This window comes from Rhinoderma darwinii, unplaced genomic scaffold (assembly GCF_050947455.1).
Source record: "Rhinoderma darwinii isolate aRhiDar2 unplaced genomic scaffold, aRhiDar2.hap1 Scaffold_716, whole genome shotgun sequence".
Classification (NCBI taxonomy): Eukaryota; Metazoa; Chordata; class Amphibia; order Anura; family Rhinodermatidae; genus Rhinoderma; species Rhinoderma darwinii.
Window position 1 is genome coordinate 57,100 of NW_027464277.1, and position 24,837 is coordinate 81,936.

Here is a 24,837-nt window from a genome sequence, read left to right on the forward strand (position 1 = left end):
AAATGCATTGTCCAACAGGTGTTGAAATAATGGGATTAAAAGGGGAGATCCCTTCAGAAAGACAGAAACAATGGCAAAGAGAAAAAACACTTTTGGAATCTGATTTTAGTCAACACATAAGGGAAGGGTGCACCGGTCCTGGAAATACTGCAATACCAGGTCAATGCGTGGAGTGGACAGAGCAAGCTCTATTTCCATCTCCCTGTTCTAAAAATCCATTTAATATATGGTCCCCAGATAGGGGACGTATCAGATATTAAACTGATAAGAACAGATTTTTTTTTTTTTTATTGAAAGCCCGAGTCGTGCTTTCTATCACCCAAGTGCATAAAAAGTGCAGAGGTGCCACACAAAAAGTGCACAAGGATGCGGTCTATCGCAGCCCTTCTCTTAAAAGAGAGAGGCCCCGCATAACCATTCCCTGACCCTCCAAACCATAGGCCTAGAGGATCAAGGATCGATGGTCCCCCCTCGCCGAAGCTTAGGGAGACCCAAACACACTCCTAGGCTTCTACCTGGGCTGCCACCCCAGTGTCCACCTAGGAGCCTGCATCCTAGTTGCACCTCCCCTCCGAAGAAGGGAGGCCGGGTTGCAGGGGAAAAAGGAACCAGAAGGCCACACATTTTCCCCCTAGACCTCAGGAGGGTCCCAAAAGGGCACCGCATCCCAAAATCCTTGTGACAAACGTGACAAACACACAGTGAAAAACAAAATTAAATAAGTGGATGTGCGCTGTGATACAGCCTGGACATCCGCCAGGTATAAAAAAATTCCTCATCTCCCAGCCAGAAGGCCGGGAGAATAAAGGTGTGTGCTCATATAGCGTGAAAGAGAGTGCGTGCAAGTGTGCCTTCACTCAGTGGGATCCCACCCCCAGTGAGTTAGGGCACCCCAGGGTCACCAGCCCTGGGGCACATAGCAACTCGGGCTTCCAAACTACCCGGCCTAATGACCTCGATCCGGCGGTCGCCTGGTCACCTACAAATGGTACCTTTAAACCAAATGCGTACACCAGAGCGATGACCGTTGTGGTTCCCTGCCCTCACCTCGGCGTTCTGTCATCCCCCTACGATGGCCCACGTACCACCGGCAGGGATGATTACTAACCTCAGCTTGAGCAGGTACTACACTTGATCTTAGCCAAAAGGCCGAGAAGCGATAACCCGAGCGGCCCTTGCCTTGCCCGAGCCTGTCCCATACTGCTGTTCACCCCTTGCAGCGATTCAGCCTACTCCTAGGCAATTCCATGGGGCCCTGCAGGCTCACACACATTTACAGCTACTAAGCGGGAGGTGAATAAAGGCCGGAGAGGAAGCCAGACAGGATTTGCTTCTTTTGCTTGCACCACAATGCAGTGCTGAAAGAGGAGGAATCTACATAAAAACGCCTTCCTGGCAACGCCCAAATGCCCTCCTGCCATGCAGATAAACACTGGCAGCGGCAGCAAGTGCATGCCCACAGCCACCCCTTGTTCCTTCACACCTTGTATCAGCTTTAATCCAGTCCTGTGCTGCCTGCTGAGCAGCACTGAACAACACTGCCTGGGCCCAGGCTTTTATCTCTGAGGCAGGCCCCATTATGATGTCAGAAAGCTGGCTCTGGAATCCTGAGGGCTCCACTATGACACGTGCAAAGTTCCGTCTGAACTTTATATAAGACTGTGAGGCTCAGTCAGTCACTCAGTGTTGCCTGAGAGGGCAACACTGCAACAGCCGGCCGCCAGGCTGTCTTTTTTTTGCACATTTATTTGCCTCCAGGAGGCCACAAGAGGGAGACAAGGGACTGCAAAATGGAAAATAGGCATCCACCAACTTTACAGACAACTTCTCTTTGCTCCTACAACCTCCATCCTTGCACAGTTTGTTATTCTTCCAGGTAACATAGTAACAAATCCAAATTGCTGCTCTCTTTGTAGGCAAGCAAGGGTTTGTTGCAACTGCAATTCTTACTTCTTCTTGAAATGTAGGGACGACAGTACATTCCATCACATCCACCTAGTGTACACAGGTAGGTCCATTGTGGCGGGTAGGCGGCTGGCTGCTTTAATGGCTGTTTGCTGTTCCCCTACTCCACTCCACTCCACTATTTGACTGTGGTGCTGCATCAATCAGTGGCTGGCTCAGGTGCAGCTCTTTAACTTACCTAGGAGGGAGGGAGGGAGGGCGGAGAGAAGACAAGGAAGGTGAATGAGCTGTTCCAATGTGAAATGCCGGAAACACAGAAACACAGAAGACACACACACACACACACACAACAAGAGGTGGCAATGTATTCATTAATTGCATTTAATAAATGAGCTCATTATCACACATGACTGTACAAATGCATTGTCCAACAGGTGTTGAAATAATGGGATTAAAAGGGGAGATCCCTTCAGAAAGACAGAAACAATGGCAAAGAGAAAAAACACTTTTGGAATCTGATTTTAGTCAACACATAAGGGAAGGGTGCACCGGTCCTGGAAATACTGCAATACCAGGTCAATGCGTGGAGTGGACAGAGCAAGCTCTATTTCCATCTCCCTGTTCTAAAAATCCATTTAATATATGGTCCCCAGATAGGGGACGTATCAGATATTAAACTGATAAGAACAGATACTACACTTGATCTTAGCCAAAAGGCCGAGAAGCGATAACCCGAGCGGCCCTTGCCTTGCCCGAGCCTGTCCCATACTGCTGTTCACCCCTTGCAGCGATTCAGCCTACTCCTAGGCAATTCCATGGGGCCCTGCAGGCTCACACACATTTACAGCTACTAAGCGGGAGGTGAATAAAGGCCGGAGAGGAAGCCAGACAGGATTTGCTTCTTTTGCTTGCACCACAATGCAGTGCTGAAAGAGGAGGAATCTACATAAAAACGCCTTCCTGGCAACGCCCAAATGCCCTCCTGCCATGCAGATAAACACTGGCAGCGGCAGCAAGTGCATGCCCACAGCCACCCCTTGTTCCTTCACACCTTGTATCAGCTTTAATCCAGTCCTGTGCTGCCTGCTGAGCAGCACTGAACAACACTGCCTGGGCCCAGGCTTTTATCTCTGAGGCAGGCCCCATTATGATGTCAGAAAGCTGGCTCTGGAATCCTGAGGGCTCCACTATGACACGTGCAAAGTTCCGTCTGAACTTTATATAAGACTGTGAGGCTCAGTCAGTCACTCAGTGTTGCCTGAGAGGGCAACACTGCAACAGCCGGCCGCCAGGCTGTCTTTTTTTTGCACATTTATTTGCCTCCAGGAGGCCACAAGAGGGAGACAAGGGACTGCAAAATGGAAAATAGGCATCCACCAACTTTACAGACAACTTCTCTTTGCTCCTACAACCTCCATCCTTGCACAGTTTGTTATTCTTCCAGGTAACATAGTAACAAATCCAAATTGCTGCTCTCTTTGTAGGCAAGCAAGGGTTTGTTGCAACTGCAATTCTTACTTCTTCTTGAAATGTAGGGACGACAGTACATTCCATCACATCCACCTAGTGTACACAGGTAGGTCCATTGTGGCGGGTAGGCGGCTGGCTGCTTTAATGGCTGTTTGCTGTTCCCCTACTCCACTCCACTCCACTATTTGACTGTGGTGCTGCATCAATCAGTGGCTGGCTCAGGTGCAGCTCTTTAACTTACCTAGGAGGGAGGGAGGGAGGGCGGAGAGAAGACAAGGAAGGTGAATGAGCTGTTCCAATGTGAAATGCCGGAAACACAGAAACACAGAAGACACACACACACACACACACAACAAGAGGTGGCAATGTATTCATTAATTGCATTTAATAAATGAGCTCATTATCACACATGACTGTACAAATGCATTGTCCAACAGGTGTTGAAATAATGGGATTAAAAGGGGAGATCCCTTCAGAAAGACAGAAACAATGGCAAAGAGAAAAAACACTTTTGGAATCTGATTTTAGTCAACACATAAGGGAAGGGTGCACCGGTCCTGGAAATACTGCAATACCAGGTCAATGCGTGGAGTGGACAGAGCAAGCTCTATTTCCATCTCCCTGTTCTAAAAATCCATTTAATATATGGTCCCCAGATAGGGGACGTATCAGATATTAAACTGATAAGAACAGATACTACACTTGATCTTAGCCAAAAGGCCGAGAAGCGATAACCCGAGCGGCCCTTGCCTTGCCCGAGCCTGTCCCATACTGCTGTTCACCCCTTGCAGCGATTCAGCCTACTCCTAGGCAATTCCATGGGGCCCTGCAGGCTCACACACATTTACAGCTACTAAGCGGGAGGTGAATAAAGGCCGGAGAGGAAGCCAGACAGGATTTGCTTCTTTTGCTTGCACCACAATGCAGTGCTGAAAGAGGAGGAATCTACATAAAAACGCCTTCCTGGCAACGCCCAAATGCCCTCCTGCCATGCAGATAAACACTGGCAGCGGCAGCAAGTGCATGCCCACAGCCACCCCTTGTTCCTTCACACCTTGTATCAGCTTTAATCCAGTCCTGTGCTGCCTGCTGAGCAGCACTGAACAACACTGCCTGGGCCCAGGCTTTTATCTCTGAGGCAGGCCCCATTATGATGTCAGAAAGCTGGCTCTGGAATCCTGAGGGCTCCACTATGACACGTGCAAAGTTCCGTCTGAACTTTATATAAGACTGTGAGGCTCAGTCAGTCACTCAGTGTTGCCTGAGAGGGCAACACTGCAACAGCCGGCCGCCAGGCTGTCTTTTTTTTGCACATTTATTTGCCTCCAGGAGGCCACAAGAGGGAGACAAGGGACTGCAAAATGGAAAATAGGCATCCACCAACTTTACAGACAACTTCTCTTTGCTCCTACAACCTCCATCCTTGCACAGTTTGTTATTCTTCCAGGTAACATAGTAACAAATCCAAATTGCTGCTCTCTTTGTAGGCAAGCAAGGGTTTGTTGCAACTGCAATTCTTACTTCTTCTTGAAATGTAGGGACGACAGTACATTCCATCACATCCACCTAGTGTACACAGGTAGGTCCATTGTGGCGGGTAGGCGGCTGGCTGCTTTAATGGCTGTTTGCTGTTCCCCTACTCCACTCCACTCCACTATTTGACTGTGGTGCTGCATCAATCAGTGGCTGGCTCAGGTGCAGCTCTTTAACTTACCTAGGAGGGAGGGAGGGAGGGCGGAGAGAAGACAAGGAAGGTGAATGAGCTGTTCCAATGTGAAATGCCGGAAACACAGAAACACAGAAGACACACACACACACACACACAACAAGAGGTGGCAATGTATTCATTAATTGCATTTAATAAATGAGCTCATTATCACACATGACTGTACAAATGCATTGTCCAACAGGTGTTGAAATAATGGGATTAAAAGGGGAGATCCCTTCAGAAAGACAGAAACAATGGCAAAGAGAAAAAACACTTTTGGAATCTGATTTTAGTCAACACATAAGGGAAGGGTGCACCGGTCCTGGAAATACTGCAATACCAGGTCAATGCGTGGAGTGGACAGAGCAAGCTCTATTTCCATCTCCCTGTTCTAAAAATCCATTTAATATATGGTCCCCAGATAGGGGACGTATCAGATATTAAACTGATAAGAACAGATACTACACTTGATCTTAGCCAAAAGGCCGAGAAGCGATAACCCGAGCGGCCCTTGCCTTGCCCGAGCCTGTCCCATACTGCTGTTCACCCCTTGCAGCGATTCAGCCTACTCCTAGGCAATTCCATGGGGCCCTGCAGGCTCACACACATTTACAGCTACTAAGCGGGAGGTGAATAAAGGCCGGAGAGGAAGCCAGACAGGATTTGCTTCTTTTGCTTGCACCACAATGCAGTGCTGAAAGAGGAGGAATCTACATAAAAACGCCTTCCTGGCAACGCCCAAATGCCCTCCTGCCATGCAGATAAACACTGGCAGCGGCAGCAAGTGCATGCCCACAGCCACCCCTTGTTCCTTCACACCTTGTATCAGCTTTAATCCAGTCCTGTGCTGCCTGCTGAGCAGCACTGAACAACACTGCCTGGGCCCAGGCTTTTATCTCTGAGGCAGGCCCCATTATGATGTCAGAAAGCTGGCTCTGGAATCCTGAGGGCTCCACTATGACACGTGCAAAGTTCCGTCTGAACTTTATATAAGACTGTGAGGCTCAGTCAGTCACTCAGTGTTGCCTGAGAGGGCAACACTGCAACAGCCGGCCGCCAGGCTGTCTTTTTTTTGCACATTTATTTGCCTCCAGGAGGCCACAAGAGGGAGACAAGGGACTGCAAAATGGAAAATAGGCATCCACCAACTTTACAGACAACTTCTCTTTGCTCCTACAACCTCCATCCTTGCACAGTTTGTTATTCTTCCAGGTAACATAGTAACAAATCCAAATTGCTGCTCTCTTTGTAGGCAAGCAAGGGTTTGTTGCAACTGCAATTCTTACTTCTTCTTGAAATGTAGGGACGACAGTACATTCCATCACATCCACCTAGTGTACACAGGTAGGTCCATTGTGGCGGGTAGGCGGCTGGCTGCTTTAATGGCTGTTTGCTGTTCCCCTACTCCACTCCACTCCACTATTTGACTGTGGTGCTGCATCAATCAGTGGCTGGCTCAGGTGCAGCTCTTTAACTTACCTAGGAGGGAGGGAGGGAGGGCGGAGAGAAGACAAGGAAGGTGAATGAGCTGTTCCAATGTGAAATGCCGGAAACACAGAAACACAGAAGACACACACACACACACACACAACAAGAGGTGGCAATGTATTCATTAATTGCATTTAATAAATGAGCTCATTATCACACATGACTGTACAAATGCATTGTCCAACAGGTGTTGAAATAATGGGATTAAAAGGGGAGATCCCTTCAGAAAGACAGAAACAATGGCAAAGAGAAAAAACACTTTTGGAATCTGATTTTAGTCAACACATAAGGGAAGGGTGCACCGGTCCTGGAAATACTGCAATACCAGGTCAATGCGTGGAGTGGACAGAGCAAGCTCTATTTCCATCTCCCTGTTCTAAAAATCCATTTAATATATGGTCCCCAGATAGGGGACGTATCAGATATTAAACTGATAAGAACAGATACTACACTTGATCTTAGCCAAAAGGCCGAGAAGCGATAACCCGAGCGGCCCTTGCCTTGCCCGAGCCTGTCCCATACTGCTGTTCACCCCTTGCAGCGATTCAGCCTACTCCTAGGCAATTCCATGGGGCCCTGCAGGCTCACACACATTTACAGCTACTAAGCGGGAGGTGAATAAAGGCCGGAGAGGAAGCCAGACAGGATTTGCTTCTTTTGCTTGCACCACAATGCAGTGCTGAAAGAGGAGGAATCTACATAAAAACGCCTTCCTGGCAACGCCCAAATGCCCTCCTGCCATGCAGATAAACACTGGCAGCGGCAGCAAGTGCATGCCCACAGCCACCCCTTGTTCCTTCACACCTTGTATCAGCTTTAATCCAGTCCTGTGCTGCCTGCTGAGCAGCACTGAACAACACTGCCTGGGCCCAGGCTTTTATCTCTGAGGCAGGCCCCATTATGATGTCAGAAAGCTGGCTCTGGAATCCTGAGGGCTCCACTATGACACGTGCAAAGTTCCGTCTGAACTTTATATAAGACTGTGAGGCTCAGTCAGTCACTCAGTGTTGCCTGAGAGGGCAACACTGCAACAGCCGGCCGCCAGGCTGTCTTTTTTTTGCACATTTATTTGCCTCCAGGAGGCCACAAGAGGGAGACAAGGGACTGCAAAATGGAAAATAGGCATCCACCAACTTTACAGACAACTTCTCTTTGCTCCTACAACCTCCATCCTTGCACAGTTTGTTATTCTTCCAGGTAACATAGTAACAAATCCAAATTGCTGCTCTCTTTGTAGGCAAGCAAGGGTTTGTTGCAACTGCAATTCTTACTTCTTCTTGAAATGTAGGGACGACAGTACATTCCATCACATCCACCTAGTGTACACAGGTAGGTCCATTGTGGCGGGTAGGCGGCTGGCTGCTTTAATGGCTGTTTGCTGTTCCCCTACTCCACTCCACTCCACTATTTGACTGTGGTGCTGCATCAATCAGTGGCTGGCTCAGGTGCAGCTCTTTAACTTACCTAGGAGGGAGGGAGGGAGGGCGGAGAGAAGACAAGGAAGGTGAATGAGCTGTTCCAATGTGAAATGCCGGAAACACAGAAACACAGAAGACACACACACACACACACACAACAAGAGGTGGCAATGTATTCATTAATTGCATTTAATAAATGAGCTCATTATCACACATGACTGTACAAATGCATTGTCCAACAGGTGTTGAAATAATGGGATTAAAAGGGGAGATCCCTTCAGAAAGACAGAAACAATGGCAAAGAGAAAAAACACTTTTGGAATCTGATTTTAGTCAACACATAAGGGAAGGGTGCACCGGTCCTGGAAATACTGCAATACCAGGTCAATGCGTGGAGTGGACAGAGCAAGCTCTATTTCCATCTCCCTGTTCTAAAAATCCATTTAATATATGGTCCCCAGATAGGGGACGTATCAGATATTAAACTGATAAGAACAGATACTACACTTGATCTTAGCCAAAAGGCCGAGAAGCGATAACCCGAGCGGCCCTTGCCTTGCCCGAGCCTGTCCCATACTGCTGTTCACCCCTTGCAGCGATTCAGCCTACTCCTAGGCAATTCCATGGGGCCCTGCAGGCTCACACACATTTACAGCTACTAAGCGGGAGGTGAATAAAGGCCGGAGAGGAAGCCAGACAGGATTTGCTTCTTTTGCTTGCACCACAATGCAGTGCTGAAAGAGGAGGAATCTACATAAAAACGCCTTCCTGGCAACGCCCAAATGCCCTCCTGCCATGCAGATAAACACTGGCAGCGGCAGCAAGTGCATGCCCACAGCCACCCCTTGTTCCTTCACACCTTGTATCAGCTTTAATCCAGTCCTGTGCTGCCTGCTGAGCAGCACTGAACAACACTGCCTGGGCCCAGGCTTTTATCTCTGAGGCAGGCCCCATTATGATGTCAGAAAGCTGGCTCTGGAATCCTGAGGGCTCCACTATGACACGTGCAAAGTTCCGTCTGAACTTTATATAAGACTGTGAGGCTCAGTCAGTCACTCAGTGTTGCCTGAGAGGGCAACACTGCAACAGCCGGCCGCCAGGCTGTCTTTTTTTTGCACATTTATTTGCCTCCAGGAGGCCACAAGAGGGAGACAAGGGACTGCAAAATGGAAAATAGGCATCCACCAACTTTACAGACAACTTCTCTTTGCTCCTACAACCTCCATCCTTGCACAGTTTGTTATTCTTCCAGGTAACATAGTAACAAATCCAAATTGCTGCTCTCTTTGTAGGCAAGCAAGGGTTTGTTGCAACTGCAATTCTTACTTCTTCTTGAAATGTAGGGACGACAGTACATTCCATCACATCCACCTAGTGTACACAGGTAGGTCCATTGTGGCGGGTAGGCGGCTGGCTGCTTTAATGGCTGTTTGCTGTTCCCCTACTCCACTCCACTCCACTATTTGACTGTGGTGCTGCATCAATCAGTGGCTGGCTCAGGTGCAGCTCTTTAACTTACCTAGGAGGGAGGGAGGGAGGGCGGAGAGAAGACAAGGAAGGTGAATGAGCTGTTCCAATGTGAAATGCCGGAAACACAGAAACACAGAAGACACACACACACACACACACAACAAGAGGTGGCAATGTATTCATTAATTGCATTTAATAAATGAGCTCATTATCACACATGACTGTACAAATGCATTGTCCAACAGGTGTTGAAATAATGGGATTAAAAGGGGAGATCCCTTCAGAAAGACAGAAACAATGGCAAAGAGAAAAAACACTTTTGGAATCTGATTTTAGTCAACACATAAGGGAAGGGTGCACCGGTCCTGGAAATACTGCAATACCAGGTCAATGCGTGGAGTGGACAGAGCAAGCTCTATTTCCATCTCCCTGTTCTAAAAATCCATTTAATATATGGTCCCCAGATAGGGGACGTATCAGATATTAAACTGATAAGAACAGATACTACACTTGATCTTAGCCAAAAGGCCGAGAAGCGATAACCCGAGCGGCCCTTGCCTTGCCCGAGCCTGTCCCATACTGCTGTTCACCCCTTGCAGCGATTCAGCCTACTCCTAGGCAATTCCATGGGGCCCTGCAGGCTCACACACATTTACAGCTACTAAGCGGGAGGTGAATAAAGGCCGGAGAGGAAGCCAGACAGGATTTGCTTCTTTTGCTTGCACCACAATGCAGTGCTGAAAGAGGAGGAATCTACATAAAAACGCCTTCCTGGCAACGCCCAAATGCCCTCCTGCCATGCAGATAAACACTGGCAGCGGCAGCAAGTGCATGCCCACAGCCACCCCTTGTTCCTTCACACCTTGTATCAGCTTTAATCCAGTCCTGTGCTGCCTGCTGAGCAGCACTGAACAACACTGCCTGGGCCCAGGCTTTTATCTCTGAGGCAGGCCCCATTATGATGTCAGAAAGCTGGCTCTGGAATCCTGAGGGCTCCACTATGACACGTGCAAAGTTCCGTCTGAACTTTATATAAGACTGTGAGGCTCAGTCAGTCACTCAGTGTTGCCTGAGAGGGCAACACTGCAACAGCCGGCCGCCAGGCTGTCTTTTTTTTGCACATTTATTTGCCTCCAGGAGGCCACAAGAGGGAGACAAGGGACTGCAAAATGGAAAATAGGCATCCACCAACTTTACAGACAACTTCTCTTTGCTCCTACAACCTCCATCCTTGCACAGTTTGTTATTCTTCCAGGTAACATAGTAACAAATCCAAATTGCTGCTCTCTTTGTAGGCAAGCAAGGGTTTGTTGCAACTGCAATTCTTACTTCTTCTTGAAATGTAGGGACGACAGTACATTCCATCACATCCACCTAGTGTACACAGGTAGGTCCATTGTGGCGGGTAGGCGGCTGGCTGCTTTAATGGCTGTTTGCTGTTCCCCTACTCCACTCCACTCCACTATTTGACTGTGGTGCTGCATCAATCAGTGGCTGGCTCAGGTGCAGCTCTTTAACTTACCTAGGAGGGAGGGAGGGAGGGCGGAGAGAAGACAAGGAAGGTGAATGAGCTGTTCCAATGTGAAATGCCGGAAACACAGAAACACAGAAGACACACACACACACACACACAACAAGAGGTGGCAATGTATTCATTAATTGCATTTAATAAATGAGCTCATTATCACACATGACTGTACAAATGCATTGTCCAACAGGTGTTGAAATAATGGGATTAAAAGGGGAGATCCCTTCAGAAAGACAGAAACAATGGCAAAGAGAAAAAACACTTTTGGAATCTGATTTTAGTCAACACATAAGGGAAGGGTGCACCGGTCCTGGAAATACTGCAATACCAGGTCAATGCGTGGAGTGGACAGAGCAAGCTCTATTTCCATCTCCCTGTTCTAAAAATCCATTTAATATATGGTCCCCAGATAGGGGACGTATCAGATATTAAACTGATAAGAACAGATTTTTTGATTGAAAATTGCTTTATTGACAATCAATCGTCATCATACAAACATTACTGCGACGCAGCGCAAGCCATGAAGCAGCAAATAATAAATAATAACAGTCGTCAAACATAACATGACAGTATAATACACAGTACAGGCTAGCCTATGCTATACATTACACCACATGCTACACTAACATTCTTGCATTCACTAAAGCCAAACAACAAAGCATTACAGACAAGTGATGGGATAGGGGAGTGGGTAGGAGGGGATAGGGAAGGGGGAAATCACAGGCCCGAAGCTTTATTGAAAGACAACACACAAGAAGGGAGAGTGGGGGGAAGGGGAGTATCAGTCCTCTTCCTCATCGACGTCCGGGCTGTCCCAGGTGGAATAGTCTCTGAGCAGGCTGTGGATCAGCCTGCGGCAGTCCTGGACGGACACACTCTCTCTCCGCAAAATCAGACGGTTCCTGGCGAACCATATAGCGTCCTTAAAGCAGTTCATAAGGCGCCAGGCTTCCTGGATTGCTCCATCCGTGGTATTCCCAGGAAATAGTCCATAAAGTACCGAGCGGTACGACAGTCTGTTCCTGGGTACTGAGTCCTTGAGTTCATGTTCCAAGGCTTTCAACAGACCCTGTGCAAAGGGGCACTGCCAGAAAATGTGCAAAGATGTTTCCTCCGTGAAGGGGCACCTGGGGCAGTACCGGGTCTTGCACAGGTTGCGGGCATGCATGAATGACCTAAGAGGCAGTCCTCCCTGGATGGCCATCCATGAAATGTCCTTGTGCCCGTTGGTCAACCTGCCAGATGACACGTTAGTCCAAACAGTCTCCAACGTGTCGGCATGAAGCCCTGGAACAAACTCCAGTGAGTCCTTTGCTCTGATGTGCTTGTGGATCGTCTTAGGTTTCCACAAGTCGGGCTTAAGACCCTCCAGTTGATGCTCCCTCACAAACCGGACGACATCTCCGTAGAACCAGGGAGCGTGCCAGTTGTAAGGGAAGGAGCTGTCCCACTTATCCCAGCCAAAACCTCGCCAGAGGGGAAGGAGGAAGTAGCGGGACATGGCCTTGCCCGCAGAGCCGTTTGCTGTCCTCAGAGTCCTACGAACACAGTCACATACAAAAGCGATCCGCAGCAGAGTGGGAATGTCGGGTATACCCTTCCCACCTTTGCGGGGCTCCTTGTACATAACAGTCCGCTTTACTCTGTCCATTTTCGAGCCCCAGATGAAGCGAAACACAGTCCTGGTAATGGCCCTCGAGACCGTTGCAAGAGGGGGCCATGCCTGTGCAGTGTATTGTAGCACAGGCAAGACTTCGTTACGCAGGACCATTGCTTTGCCCTCAATAGTGAGTTGTCTGAGGCTCCACAGTCCGATCCTTTGGTTGACTTTGGCCAAGCGTTCTTCCCACGACTTTAGGGCTGCACCTTCCTTACCGAACCAGACTCCCAGAATTTTGATGAAGTCCGGCTTGATAGTAAACGGGAAGGAGGCAGGAGAAGGCAGGTACCACTTTCCGAAGAGCATGGCTTCCGACTTCCCGCAGTTGACTTTTGCCCCTGAAGCGCGTCCGAACTCCTCACAGGTCTGGACGAGTGCAGTCACCGAACTCTGGTCAGCGCAGAAGACGGTCACGTCGTCCATGTACAGCGAGCATTTGACCTCGAAGTGTCCTGGACCTGGTGCGGTGATCCCTCTGATCTCTCCATTCTGCCGGATAGCCTCTGCGAAGAGCTCTATAACACAAACAAAAAGGAGAGGTGAAAGAGGACAGCCTTGTCTAACCCCCGACGATACAGGAAAGGGGTCAGTCTTCCAGCCGTTCACCAGCACCGAGCTGTAAATGTCGCAATACATCAGGTTAACATACAAACAGAACAACTTGCCAAGCCGCAGCCTACGCAGAGCCTTACCCATGAATTCGTGAGAGACCCGGTCAAAAGCCTTCTCCTGATCCAGACTGACCAGGGCCGCGTGTGTACGGCGGCTTTGCATGTAATGCACCGTGTCCCTCACCAGGGCCAGACTGTCGGCCACCCTACGGCCAGGAATGCCGCAGGTTTGGTCCGATCCGATGATCTGTCCGATGACAACCTTCAGTCTGTTGGTCAATACTTTGGCGAGGATCTTGTAGTCCACGTTCAGGAGAGAGATGGGACGCCAGTTTTTCAGGTCACATCTCTCCCCCTTCCGCTTATACAAGATCGTGATCATGCCTTCTCTCAAGGACGGTGGCATTCTACCCTCCACCACCATCTCCTCATAGAGCTCCAGCAGGTCCGGACAGATCAAGTCCCCCAGCGCTACATAGAGCTCTGCTGGGAGACCATCACTGCCCGGGGTCCTGCCGGGTCTGAAGGATTTAGCGGCAGAGAGCAGTTCCTCCACCGTCAGGGGTACGTCCATAGCCTCCGTACCTGCAGGATCAAGATGATTAGTGATACCTGACAGGAATTTATCGGCGGCTTCGGGGTCAGTGGTTTTCCGGGAGTAGAGGCTTCGGTAGTAGTCTGTGACGACTCCCATCACCTCCTTCTTCCCAGAATGCATGTTTCCGGTCTCATCTCGGAGTTCCTTCAGGGGCGTGTGGCCGGCATGGAGTTTCCTGAAAAAGAACGAGTTACATTTCTCACCCTTCTCCAGGTTCTCCACCTTGGAACGAAAGACAATTCGCTTGGATTCCTCCTCAAAGTGCCTTTTCAGGCCCTTTTTGGCTTCCTCCAGCTCCTTCCTGACGTCCCAGCCGCATTGAAGGAGGTCTTGCAGGGATCGCAGCTGACGCTGCATCTCTCTGAAGTCTCTCTTCCTCTCACACGCCTGTTGACGACTTTTTGCCTGAAAGAAACAACGAAATTCAACTTTAACATATTCCCACCAGTCACAGGTTTTGTCAAAGAAAACTTTATCATTCCTCCAAACAATATAGGCGTCTCTAAGTTCCGCCAGTACCTCTTCTCTTTCCAGCAGGGCACAATTCAGCTTCCAGGAGCCAGGGCCGGGAGGAAAACCGTGGCCGATGGCACCCCGGAAGAGAATGGCCCTGTGGTCAGAGAAGAAGCAGGGGACCATGGAGTGCCCATGCTGCTTGACTGCCCGGGAGGTGAACACAAAGTCAATCCGAGAACGAAGTGAGCCATCGGGTCGGCTCCATGAATAGTTCACAGAGCCGATCCCCATGGAGCCCACAACGTCCTGCAAGGATGCTTCGGTTACCATCTCGATAAGCAGTTTGGAACTGACATCCAGCTTGATTGAAGTGCCGGAACTTCGTCCATCCTCTTCGATGGGGCAGTTGAAGTCCCCGGCCATCACCACTGCCCTAGTGGTGGCGAGCTGGGTCCGCAGGGTCTGGAATAGTTCCAGGCGCTCAGCCTTCATAGGGGGAGCGTACACGTTGATGAGCCTAATCGGCTCTCCCGCCCAGGAACCGTCTACGACCAACAAGCGGCCGCAGACGAGCTCCTGGACAGAGTCAACAGTAAATACGCCTCCCCTAATCAGGATGGCAACCCCTGCAGACTTACAGTCGCCCCCACCAGACCAGTAGGACGGGCCATGGGTCCACTGCCTGGCCAGATGATGGTATGACCTGGAAGAGGGGAGAGTACATTCCTGCAGCATAAATACATCACTCGACTGCTTGGAAAGAAAAGTTAGCACCATCTGACATCTAGTCCTATCTCTAACACTCCTCACATTGAGGCTAAAGATGTTAAGTTTAGCAGCCATGGGGGAGAATAAAGAAGGTTAGTGCAAACGATACACCTTAGTTACCAGTCCGGTCGGGCGGATCCTCCTCTCTGGAGCCTGGCGGGTCCGGAAGATCCAGCAGGCCCTCTGACAAAAATTGTTCCAGGATTGTAGCCACCTGGATGTCTGTTGTGAAGTCGATGACCTCAGGTTCAGACACGAGTTCCTCCACCATCTGCTCCATTTCCTCCTGCTGCGCAAGGGAATCTTCGCAGATTTCCACGACTTGTCTCTTTGAGGACTCAGCAGCTGGGCTGTCCCTCACCTTTCTCTTCCTCTGGATGGCACCTGAGGAGACAAGAGGGGGAAAATCCTCCAGGGAGAGGACTCCAGCAGCTGGAGGGGAAGATGTTAGTGCTGCTGGAGCTGGGGAGAAGGGAGGCTGGGTTGGGAGAGGTGCAGGTGACAGGACCACTGAGATGGGTGGGTAGGAGAAGGTGAGAGCCTCAGTGGGGGTGACAGGGGTTGGGGACGGGGGGGTGGGGAGGGCCGGGCGAGGGAGGGTGGGAAGGGTAGGGCGAGGGAGGGCCGGGAGAGGGGGGGGAGGGACTGTCGTCTTCTTACCATCCTTCTTTTTCCCGGTCTTCTGTGCCGCTGGAGCTCTGGCTGGGGCGGGGTTCCCTCTGGCTGGAGCTTTCGCTGCTACAGTTGCCCAGGATCGATCCCTCTTCGGGCAGTCCTTGTAAGAGTGGGCTGCTTGTCCGCAGAGGTTGCACATTGTCCGTTTCGGGCAGTCTTTGGTCTCGTGTCCTGTTACCCGGCAGTTCTTGCAGGCGTCCTCCTTGCAGTCCTTCACCGAATGACCCTTCTTGCTGCATCTCCTGCAGATCTGCGGCATGTCCGGGTAGTAGATGAGGCCGTAGGAGTTGCCCAGCGAGAATGACTGGGGCAGGTGCTGGAGGCCGTCTTCCGCGCTCGAATCCTTGTTCAGTCGGACGATTACCGACCACTTGCCAGTCCAGAAGCCGAGTCCGTTCAGGATGTGGGTGGGTTCCCTCACCACTGTGCAGAACCGCTTCAGGAGCGTGGTGATGTCTTTGCCGGGGGTGTGTGGGTTCCGCATTGAGACCGTCACCCGCCTTTCCTCTCTTTGGACAGGGCAGTTGCCCACAAAGCGAGAGAAAGGGGATTCAGGCCTCGCCGCTTTCACCATCTCCCAGTACCTTCTGCAGATGTTGATCGAAGCGAAGGTCACGAAGAACATCCCGGTCATGAAGGCCTGGATACTGATGGTCTCCGGCTTAGCGAAGCCCTGATCCAGGAGCATCTTCTGGCAGAACACTTCTTCCGTCATGTCCGGCACTCTCCCGTCCACCTCCTTGAGCTTCAGGGCCACCGTCTGCTTCATCCAGGGCTCCAGGGTTGGAGCAGCCTGGTTCGGCTTCCTGGTGGCCTGTTGGCTTGAGGAGGCTTCAGGAGGAGATGTCCTGGCCTGGGCCGGCTCACCTGGTCCATCTGCCTTCTCCTTCTGGGTGGCAGGGTTGCTGGTTGAGGCCATGGCTTCTTCCAGCTGTTCCTGTCGCTTGGGGAGGATCTTCGATAGCTCTTTCCCGAAGGGGGCGGAGCTATGCAAATCTTCTCCTTGCTGGCCGAGGTTCTTCCACGAAATTTCTTCCGCAGCGGTTCCTCGTCGAGCTTCTTCTTCTGCGGCCGAGCTTCTTCGAAGATCCCCTTCAGCAGCGGCTCTTCTCCGAAGTTCTCCTTCTTCTTCCCGGCAGCGATCTCCCGGAGCTTCTTCCTCGATGGCGGCTTCTCCCTTCTGGATCGTCGTCTTCGCTGGTTCTTCTCCGCAGTTCGTCGCCGGCTTCGTCTGGAACGCTCTTGGATCGCTAAGCTAGTGTTTATAGCCCCCAGTGGTTCTCCGAGCTATCTATCCTTACAAGGACTGATAAGAACAGATACTACACTTGATCTTAGCCAAAAGGCCGAGAAGCGATAACCCGAGCGGCCCTTGCCTTGCCCGAGCCTGTCCCATACTGCTGTTCACCCCTTGCAGCGATTCAGCCTACTCCTAGGCAATTCCATGGGGCCCTGCAGGCTCACACACATTTACAGCTACTAAGCGGGAGGTGAATAAAGGCCGGAGAGGAAGCCAGACAGGATTTGCTTCTTTTGCTTGCACCACAATGCAGTGCTGAAAGAGGAGGAATCTACATAAAAACGCCTTCCTGGCAACGCCCAAATGCCCTCCTGCCATGCAGATAAACACTGGCAGCGGCAGCAAGTGCATGCCCACAGCCACCCCTTGTTCCTTCACACCTTGTATCAGCTTTAATCCAGTCCTGTGCTGCCTGCTGAGCAGCACTGAACAACACTGCCTGGGCCCAGGCTTTTATCTCTGAGGCAGGCCCCATTATGATGTCAGAAAGCTGGCTCTGGAATCCTGAGGGCTCCACTATGACACGTGCAAAGTTCCGTCTGAACTTTATATAAGACTGTGAGGCTCAGTCAGTCACTCAGTGTTGCCTGAGAGGGCAACACTGCAACAGCCGGCCGCCAGGCTGTCTTTTTTTTGCACATTTATTTGCCTCCAGGAGGCCACAAGAGGGAGACAAGGGACTGCAAAATGGAAAATAGGCATCCACCAACTTTACAGACAACTTCTCTTTGCTCCTACAACCTCCATCCTTGCACAGTTTGTTATTCTTCCAGGTAACATAGTAACAAATCCAAATTGCTGCTCTCTTTGTAGGCAAGCAAGGGTTTGTTGCAACTGCAATTCTTACTTCTTCTTGAAATGTAGGGACGACAGTACATTCCATCACATCCACCTAGTGTACACAGGTAGGTCCATTGTGGCGGGTAGGCGGCTGGCTGCTTTAATGGCTGTTTGCTGTTCCCCTACTCCACTCCACTCCACTATTTGACTGTGGTGCTGCATCAATCAGTGGCTGGCTCAGGTGCAGCTCTTTAACTTACCTAGGAGGGAGGGAGGGAGGGCGGAGAGAAGACAAGGAAGGTGAATGAGCTGTTCCAATGTGAAATGCCGGAAACACAGAAACACAGAAGACACACACACACACACACACAACAAGAGGTGGCAATGTATTCATTAATTGCATTTAATAAATGAGCTCATTATCACACATGACTGTACAAATGCATTGTCCAACAGGTGTTGAAATAATGGGATTAAAAGGGGAGATCCCTTCAGAAAGACAGAAACAATGGCAAAGAGAAAAAACACTTTTGGAATCTGATTTTAGTCAACACATAAGGGAAGGGTGCACCGGTCCTGGAAATACTGCAATACCAGGTCAATGCGTGGAGTGGACAGAGCAAGCTCTATTTCCATCTCCCTGTTCTAAAAATCCATTTAATATATGGTCCCCAGATAGGGGACGTATCAGATATTAAACTGATAAGAACAGATACTACACTTGATCTTAGCCAAAAGGCCGAGAAGCGATAACCCGAGCGGCCCTTGCCTTGCCCGAGCCTGTCCCATACTGCTGTTCACCCCTTGCAGCGATTCAGCCTACTCCTAGGCAATTCCATGGGGCCCTGCAGGCTCACACACATTTACAGCTACTAAGCGGGAGGTGAATAAAGGCCGGAGAGGAAGCCAGACAGGATTTGCTTCTTTTGCTTGCACCACAATGCAGTGCTGAAAGAGGAGGAATCTACATAAAAACGCCTTCCTGGCAACGCCCAAATGCCCTCCTGCCATGCAGATAAACACTGGCAGCGGCAGCAAGTGCATGCCCACAGCCACCCCTTGTTCCTTCACACCTTGTATCAGCTTTAATCCAGTCCTGTGCTGCCTGCTGAGCAGCACTGAACAACACTGCCTGGGCCCAGGCTTTTATCTCTGAGGCAGGCCCCATTATGATGTCAGAAAGCTGGCTCTGGAATCCTGAGGGCTCCACTATGACACGTGCAAAGTTCCGTCTGAACTTTATATAAGACTGTGAGGCTCAGTCAGTCACTCAGTGTTGCCTGAGAGGGCAACACTGCAACAGCCGGCCGCCAGGCTGTCTTTTTTTTGCACATTTATTTGCCTCCAGGAGGCCACAAGAGGGAGACAAGGGACTGCAAAATGGAAAATAGGCATCCACCAACTTTACAGACAACTTCTCTTTGCTCCTACAACCTCCATCCTTGCACAGTTTGTTATTCTTCCAGGTAACATAGTAACAAATCCAAATTGCTGCTCTCTTTGTAGGCAAGCAAGGGTTTGTTGCAACTGCAATTCTTACTTCTTCTTGAAATGTAGGGACGACAGTACATTCCATCACATCCACCTAGTGTACACAGGTAGGTCCATTGTGGCGGGTAGGCGGCTGGCTGCTTTAATGGCTGTTTGCTGTTCCCCTACTCCACTCCACTCCACTATTTGACTGTGGTGCTGCATCAATCAGTGGCTGGCTCAGGTGCAGCTCTTTAACTTACCTAGGAGGGAGGGAGGGAGGGCGGAGAGAAGACAAGGAAGGTGAATGAGCTGTTCCAATGTGAAATGCCGGAAACACAGAAACACAGAAGACACACACACACACACACACAACAAGAGGTGGCAATGTATTCATTAATTGCATTTAATAAATGAGCTCATTATCACACATGACTGTACAAATGCATTGTCCAACAGGTGTTGAAATAATGGGATTAAAAGGGGAGATCCCTTCAGAAAGACAGAAACAATGGCAAAGAGAAAAAACACTTTTGGAATCTGATTTTAGTCAACACATAAGGGAAGGGTGCACCGGTCCTGGAAATACTGCAATACCAGGTCAATGCGTGGAGTGGACAGAGCAAGCTCTATTTCCATCTCCCTGTTCTAAAAATCCATTTAATATATGGTCCCCAGATAGGGGACGTATCAGATATTAAACTGATAAGAACAGATACTACACTTGATCTTAGCCAAAAGGCCGAGAAGCGATAACCCGAGCGGCCCTTGCCTTGCCCGAGCCTGTCCCATACTGCTGTTCACCCCTTGCAGCGATTCAGCCTACTCCTAGGCAATTCCATGGGGCCCTGCAGGCTCACACACATTTACAGCTACTAAGCGGGAGGTGAATAAAGGCCGGAGAGGAAGCCAGACAGGATTTGCTTCTTTTGCTTGCACCACAATGCAGTGCTGAAAGAGGAGGAATCTACATAAAAACGCCTTCCTGGCAACGCCCAAATGCCCTCCTGCCATGCAGATAAACACTGGCAGCGGCAGCAAGTGCATGCCCACAGCCACCCCTTGTTCCTTCACACCTTGTATCAGCTTTAATCCAGTCCTGTGCTGCCTGCTGAGCAGCACTGAACAACACTGCCTGGGCCCAGGCTTTTATCTCTGAGGCAGGCCCCATTATGATGTCAGAAAGCTGGCTCTGGAATCCTGAGGGCTCCACTATGACACGTGCAAAGTTCCGTCTGAACTTTATATAAGACTGTGAGGCTCAGTCAGTCACTCAGTGTTGCCTGAGAGGGCAACACTGCAACAGCCGGCCGCCAGGCTGTCTTTTTTTTGCACATTTATTTGCCTCCAGGAGGCCACAAGAGGGAGACAAGGGACTGCAAAATGGAAAATAGGCATCCACCAACTTTACAGACAACTTCTCTTTGCTCCTACAACCTCCATCCTTGCACAGTTTGTTATTCTTCCAGGTAACATAGTAACAAATCCAAATTGCTGCTCTCTTTGTAGGCAAGCAAGGGTTTGTTGCAACTGCAATTCTTACTTCTTCTTGAAATGTAGGGACGACAGTACATTCCATCACATCCACCTAGTGTACACAGGTAGGTCCATTGTGGCGGGTAGGCGGCTGGCTGCTTTAATGGCTGTTTGCTGTTCCCCTACTCCACTCCACTCCACTATTTGACTGTGGTGCTGCATCAATCAGTGGCTGGCTCAGGTGCAGCTCTTTAACTTACCTAGGAGGGAGGGAGGGAGGGCGGAGAGAAGACAAGGAAGGTGAATGAGCTGTTCCAATGTGAAATGCCGGAAACACAGAAACACAGAAGACACACACACACACACACACAACAAGAGGTGGCAATGTATTCATTAATTGCATTTAATAAATGAGCTCATTATCACACATGACTGTACAAATGCATTGTCCAACAGGTGTTGAAATAATGGGATTAAAAGGGGAGATCCCTTCAGAAAGACAGAAACAATGGCAAAGAGAAAAAACACTTTTGGAATCTGATTTTAGTCAACACATAAGGGAAGGGTGCACCGGTCCTGGAAATACTGCAATACCAGGTCAATGCGTGGAGTGGACAGAGCAAGCTCTATTTCCATCTCCCTGTTCTAAAAATCCATTTAATATATGGTCCCCAGATAGGGGACGTATCAGATATTAAACTGATAAGAACAGATACTACACTTGATCTTAGCCAAAAGGCCGAGAAGCGATAACCCGAGCGGCCCTTGCCTTGCCCGAGCCTGTCCCATACTGCTGTTCACCCCTTGCAGCGATTCAGCCTACTCCTAGGCAATTCCATGGGGCCCTGCAGGCTCACACACATTTACAGCTACTAAGCGGGAGGTGAATAAAGGCCGGAGAGGAAGCCAGACAGGATTTGCTTCTTTTGCTTGCACCACAATGCAGTGCTGAAAGAGGAGGAATCTACATAAAAACGCCTTCCTGGCAACGCCCAAATGCCCTCCTGCCATGCAGATAAACACTGGCAGCGGCAGCAAGTGCATGCCCACAGCCACCCCTTGTTCCTTCACACCTTGTATCAGCTTTAATCCAGTCCTGTGCTGCCTGCTGAGCAGCACTGAACAACACTGCCTGGGCCCAGGCTTTTATCTCTGAGGCAGGCCCCATTATGATGTCAGAAAGCTGGCTCTGGAATCCTGAGGGCTCCACTATGACACGTGCAAAGTTCCGTCTGAACTTTATATAAGACTGTGAGGCTCAGTCAGTCACTCAGTGTTGCCTGAGAGGGCAACACTGCAACAGCCGGCCGCCAGGCTGTCTTTTTTTTGCACATTTATTTGCCTCCAGGAGGCCACAAGAGGGAGACAAGGGACTGCAAAATGGAAAATAGGCATCCACCAACTTTACAGACAACTTCTCTTTGCTCCTACAACCTCCATCCTTGCACAGTTTGTTATTCTTCCAGGTAACATAGTAACAAATCCAAATTGCTGCTCTCTTTGTAGGCAAGCAAGGGTTTGTTGCAACTGCAATTCTTACTTCTTCTTGAAATGTAGGGACGACAGTACATTCCATCACATCCACCTAGTGTACACAGGTAGGTCCATTGTGGCGGGTAGGCGGCTGGCTGCTTTAATGGCTGTTTGCTGTTCCCCTACTCCACTCCACTCCACTATTTGACTGTGGTGCTGCATCAATCAGTGGCTGGCTCAGGTGCAGCTCTTTAACTTACCTAGGAGGGAGGGAGGGAGGGCGGAGAGAAGACAAGGAAGGTGAATGAGCTGTTCCAATGTGAAATGCCGGAAACACAGAAACACAGAAGACACACACACACACACACACAACAAGAGGTGGCAATGTATTCATTAATTGCATTTAATAAATGAGCTCATTATCACACATGACTGTACAAATGCATTGTCCAACAGGTGTTGAAATAATGGGATTAAAAGGGGAGATCCCTTCAGAAAGACAGAAACAATGGCAAAGAGAAAAAACACTTTTGGAATCTGATTTTAGTCAACACATAAGGGAAGGGTGCACCGGTCCTGGAAATACTGCAATACCAGGTCAATGCGTGGAGTGGACAGAGCAAGCTCTATTTCCATCTCCCTGTTCTAAAAATCCATTTAATATATGGTCCCCAGATAGGGGACGTATCAGATATTAAACTGATAAGAACAGATTGAAAATTGCTTTATTGACAATCAATCGTCATCATACAAACATTACTGCGACGCAGCGCAAGCCATGAAGCAGCAAATAATAAATAATAACAGTCGTCAAACATAACATGACGGTATAATACACAGTACAGGCTAGCCTATGCTATACATTACACCACATGCTACACTAACATTCTTGCATTCACTAACGCCAGACAACAAAGCATTACAGACAAGTGATGGGATAGGGGAGTGGGTAGGAGGGGAGTGGGTAGGAGGGGATAGGGGAGGGGGAAATCACAGGCCCGAAGCTTTATTGAAAGACGACACACAAGAAGGGAGAGTGGGGGGAAGGGGAGTATCAGTCCTCTTCCTCATCGACGTCCGGGCTGTCCCAGGTGGAATAGTCTCTGAGCAGGCTGTGGATCAGCCTGCGGCAGTCCTGGACGGACACACTCTCTCTCCGCAAAATCAGACGGTTCCTGGCAAACCATATAGCGTCCTTAAAGCAGTTCATAAGGCGCCAGGCTTCCTGGATTGCTCCATCCGTGGTATTCCCAGGAAATAGTCCATAAAGTACCGAGCGGTACGACAGTCTGTTCCTGGGTACTGAGTCCTTGAGTTCATGTTCCAAGGCTTTCAACAAACCCTGTGCAAAGGGGCACTGCCAGAAAATGTGCAAAGATGTTTCCTCCGTGAAGGGGCACCTGGGGCAGTACCGGGTCTTGCACAGGTTGCGGGCATGCATGAATGACCTAAGAGGCAGTCCTCCCTGGATGGCCATCCATGAAATGTCCTTGTGCCCGTTGGTCAACCTGCCAGATGACACGTTAGTCCAAACAGTCTCCAACGTGTCGGCATGAAGCCCTGGAACAGACTCCAGTGAGTCCTTTGCTCTGATGTGCTTGTGGATCGTCTTAGGTTTCCACAAGTCGGGCTTAAGACCCTCCAGTTGATGCTCCCTCACAAACCGGACGACATCTCCGTAGAACCAGGGAGCGTGCCAGTTGTAAGGGAAGGAGCTGTCCCACTTGTCCCAGCCAAAACCTCGCCAGAGGGGAAGGAGGAAGTAGCGGGACATGGCCTTGCCCGCAGAGCCGTTTGCTGTCCTCAGAGTCCTACGAACACAGTCACATACAAAAGCGATCCGCAGCAGAGTGGGAATGTCGGGTATACCCTTCCCACCTTTGCGGGGCTCCTTGTACATAACAGTCCGCTTTACTCTGTCCATTTTCGAGCCCCAGATGAAGCGAAACACAGTCCTGGTAATGGCCCTCGAGACGGTGGCAAGAGGGGGCCATGCCTGTGCAGTGTATTGTAGCACAGGCAAGACTTCGTTACGCAGGACCATTGCTTTGCCCTCAATAGTGAGTTGTCTGAGGCTCCACAGTCCGATCCTTTGGTTGACTTTGGCCAAGCGTTCTTCCCACGACTTTAGGGCTGCACCTTCCTTACCGAACCAGACTCCCAGAATTTTGATGAAGTCCGGCTTGATAGTAAACGGGAAGGAGGCAGGAGAAGGCAGGTACCACTTTCCGAAGAGCATGGCTTCCGACTTCCCGCAGTTGACTTTTGCCCCTGAAGCGCGTCCGAACTCCTCGCAGGTCTGGACGAGTGCAGTCACCGAACTCTGGTCAGCGCAGAAGACGGTCACGTCGTCCATGTACAGCGAGCATTTGACCTCGAAGTGTCCTGGACCTGGTGCGGTGATCCCTCTGATCTCTCCATTCTGCCGGATAGCCTCTGCGAAGAGCTCTATAACACAAACAAAAAGGAGAGGTGAAAGAGGACAGCCTTGTCTAACCCCCGACGATACAGGAAAGGGGTCAGTCTTCCAGCCGTTCACCAGCACCGAGCTGTAAATGTCGCAATACATCAGGTTAACATACA

The 24,837-nt window shown here is 49.9% G+C and overlaps 10 non-coding genes and 4 pseudogenes across 10 annotated transcripts; all 14 read right to left on the reverse strand.

Annotated features, from left to right (window-relative positions):
• Positions 1-122: 122 nt before the first annotated feature.
• On the reverse strand, positions 123-303 carry LOC142729204 (U2 spliceosomal RNA; annotated as a pseudogene).
• Positions 304-1,091: 788 nt separating this feature from the next.
• On the reverse strand, positions 1,092-1,161 carry LOC142729224 (U2 spliceosomal RNA; annotated as a pseudogene).
• Positions 1,162-2,443: 1,282 nt separating this feature from the next.
• Positions 2,444-2,634, reverse strand: LOC142729226 (U2 spliceosomal RNA). The gene has a single exon (XR_012878071.1). It is a non-coding gene; the product is annotated as a U2 spliceosomal RNA (small nuclear RNA).
• A 1,282-nt stretch (positions 2,635-3,916) lies between these two features.
• LOC142729227 (U2 spliceosomal RNA) lies at positions 3,917-4,107 on the reverse strand. The gene has a single exon (XR_012878072.1). It is a non-coding gene; the product is annotated as a U2 spliceosomal RNA (small nuclear RNA).
• A 1,282-nt stretch (positions 4,108-5,389) lies between these two features.
• Positions 5,390-5,580, reverse strand: LOC142729228 (U2 spliceosomal RNA). Its single transcript, XR_012878073.1, has one exon. It is a non-coding gene; the product is annotated as a U2 spliceosomal RNA (small nuclear RNA).
• A 1,282-nt stretch (positions 5,581-6,862) lies between these two features.
• On the reverse strand, positions 6,863-7,053 carry LOC142729229 (U2 spliceosomal RNA). The gene has a single exon (XR_012878074.1). It is a non-coding gene; the product is annotated as a U2 spliceosomal RNA (small nuclear RNA).
• A 1,282-nt stretch (positions 7,054-8,335) lies between these two features.
• On the reverse strand, positions 8,336-8,526 carry LOC142729230 (U2 spliceosomal RNA). The gene has a single exon (XR_012878075.1). It is a non-coding gene; the product is annotated as a U2 spliceosomal RNA (small nuclear RNA).
• A 1,282-nt stretch (positions 8,527-9,808) lies between these two features.
• On the reverse strand, positions 9,809-9,999 carry LOC142729231 (U2 spliceosomal RNA). Its single transcript, XR_012878076.1, has one exon. It is a non-coding gene; the product is annotated as a U2 spliceosomal RNA (small nuclear RNA).
• A 1,282-nt stretch (positions 10,000-11,281) lies between these two features.
• Positions 11,282-11,469, reverse strand: LOC142729266 (U2 spliceosomal RNA). Its single transcript, XR_012878102.1, has one exon. It is a non-coding gene; the product is annotated as a U2 spliceosomal RNA (small nuclear RNA).
• Positions 11,470-17,011: 5,542 nt separating this feature from the next.
• Positions 17,012-17,113, reverse strand: LOC142729214 (U2 spliceosomal RNA; annotated as a pseudogene).
• A 1,282-nt stretch (positions 17,114-18,395) lies between these two features.
• On the reverse strand, positions 18,396-18,586 carry LOC142729232 (U2 spliceosomal RNA). The gene has a single exon (XR_012878077.1). It is a non-coding gene; the product is annotated as a U2 spliceosomal RNA (small nuclear RNA).
• A 1,282-nt stretch (positions 18,587-19,868) lies between these two features.
• On the reverse strand, positions 19,869-20,059 carry LOC142729235 (U2 spliceosomal RNA). Its single transcript, XR_012878079.1, has one exon. It is a non-coding gene; the product is annotated as a U2 spliceosomal RNA (small nuclear RNA).
• A 1,282-nt stretch (positions 20,060-21,341) lies between these two features.
• On the reverse strand, positions 21,342-21,532 carry LOC142729236 (U2 spliceosomal RNA). The gene has a single exon (XR_012878080.1). It is a non-coding gene; the product is annotated as a U2 spliceosomal RNA (small nuclear RNA).
• Positions 21,533-22,814: 1,282 nt separating this feature from the next.
• Positions 22,815-22,994, reverse strand: LOC142729273 (U2 spliceosomal RNA; annotated as a pseudogene).
• Between the last annotated feature and the right edge of the window lie 1,843 nt (positions 22,995-24,837).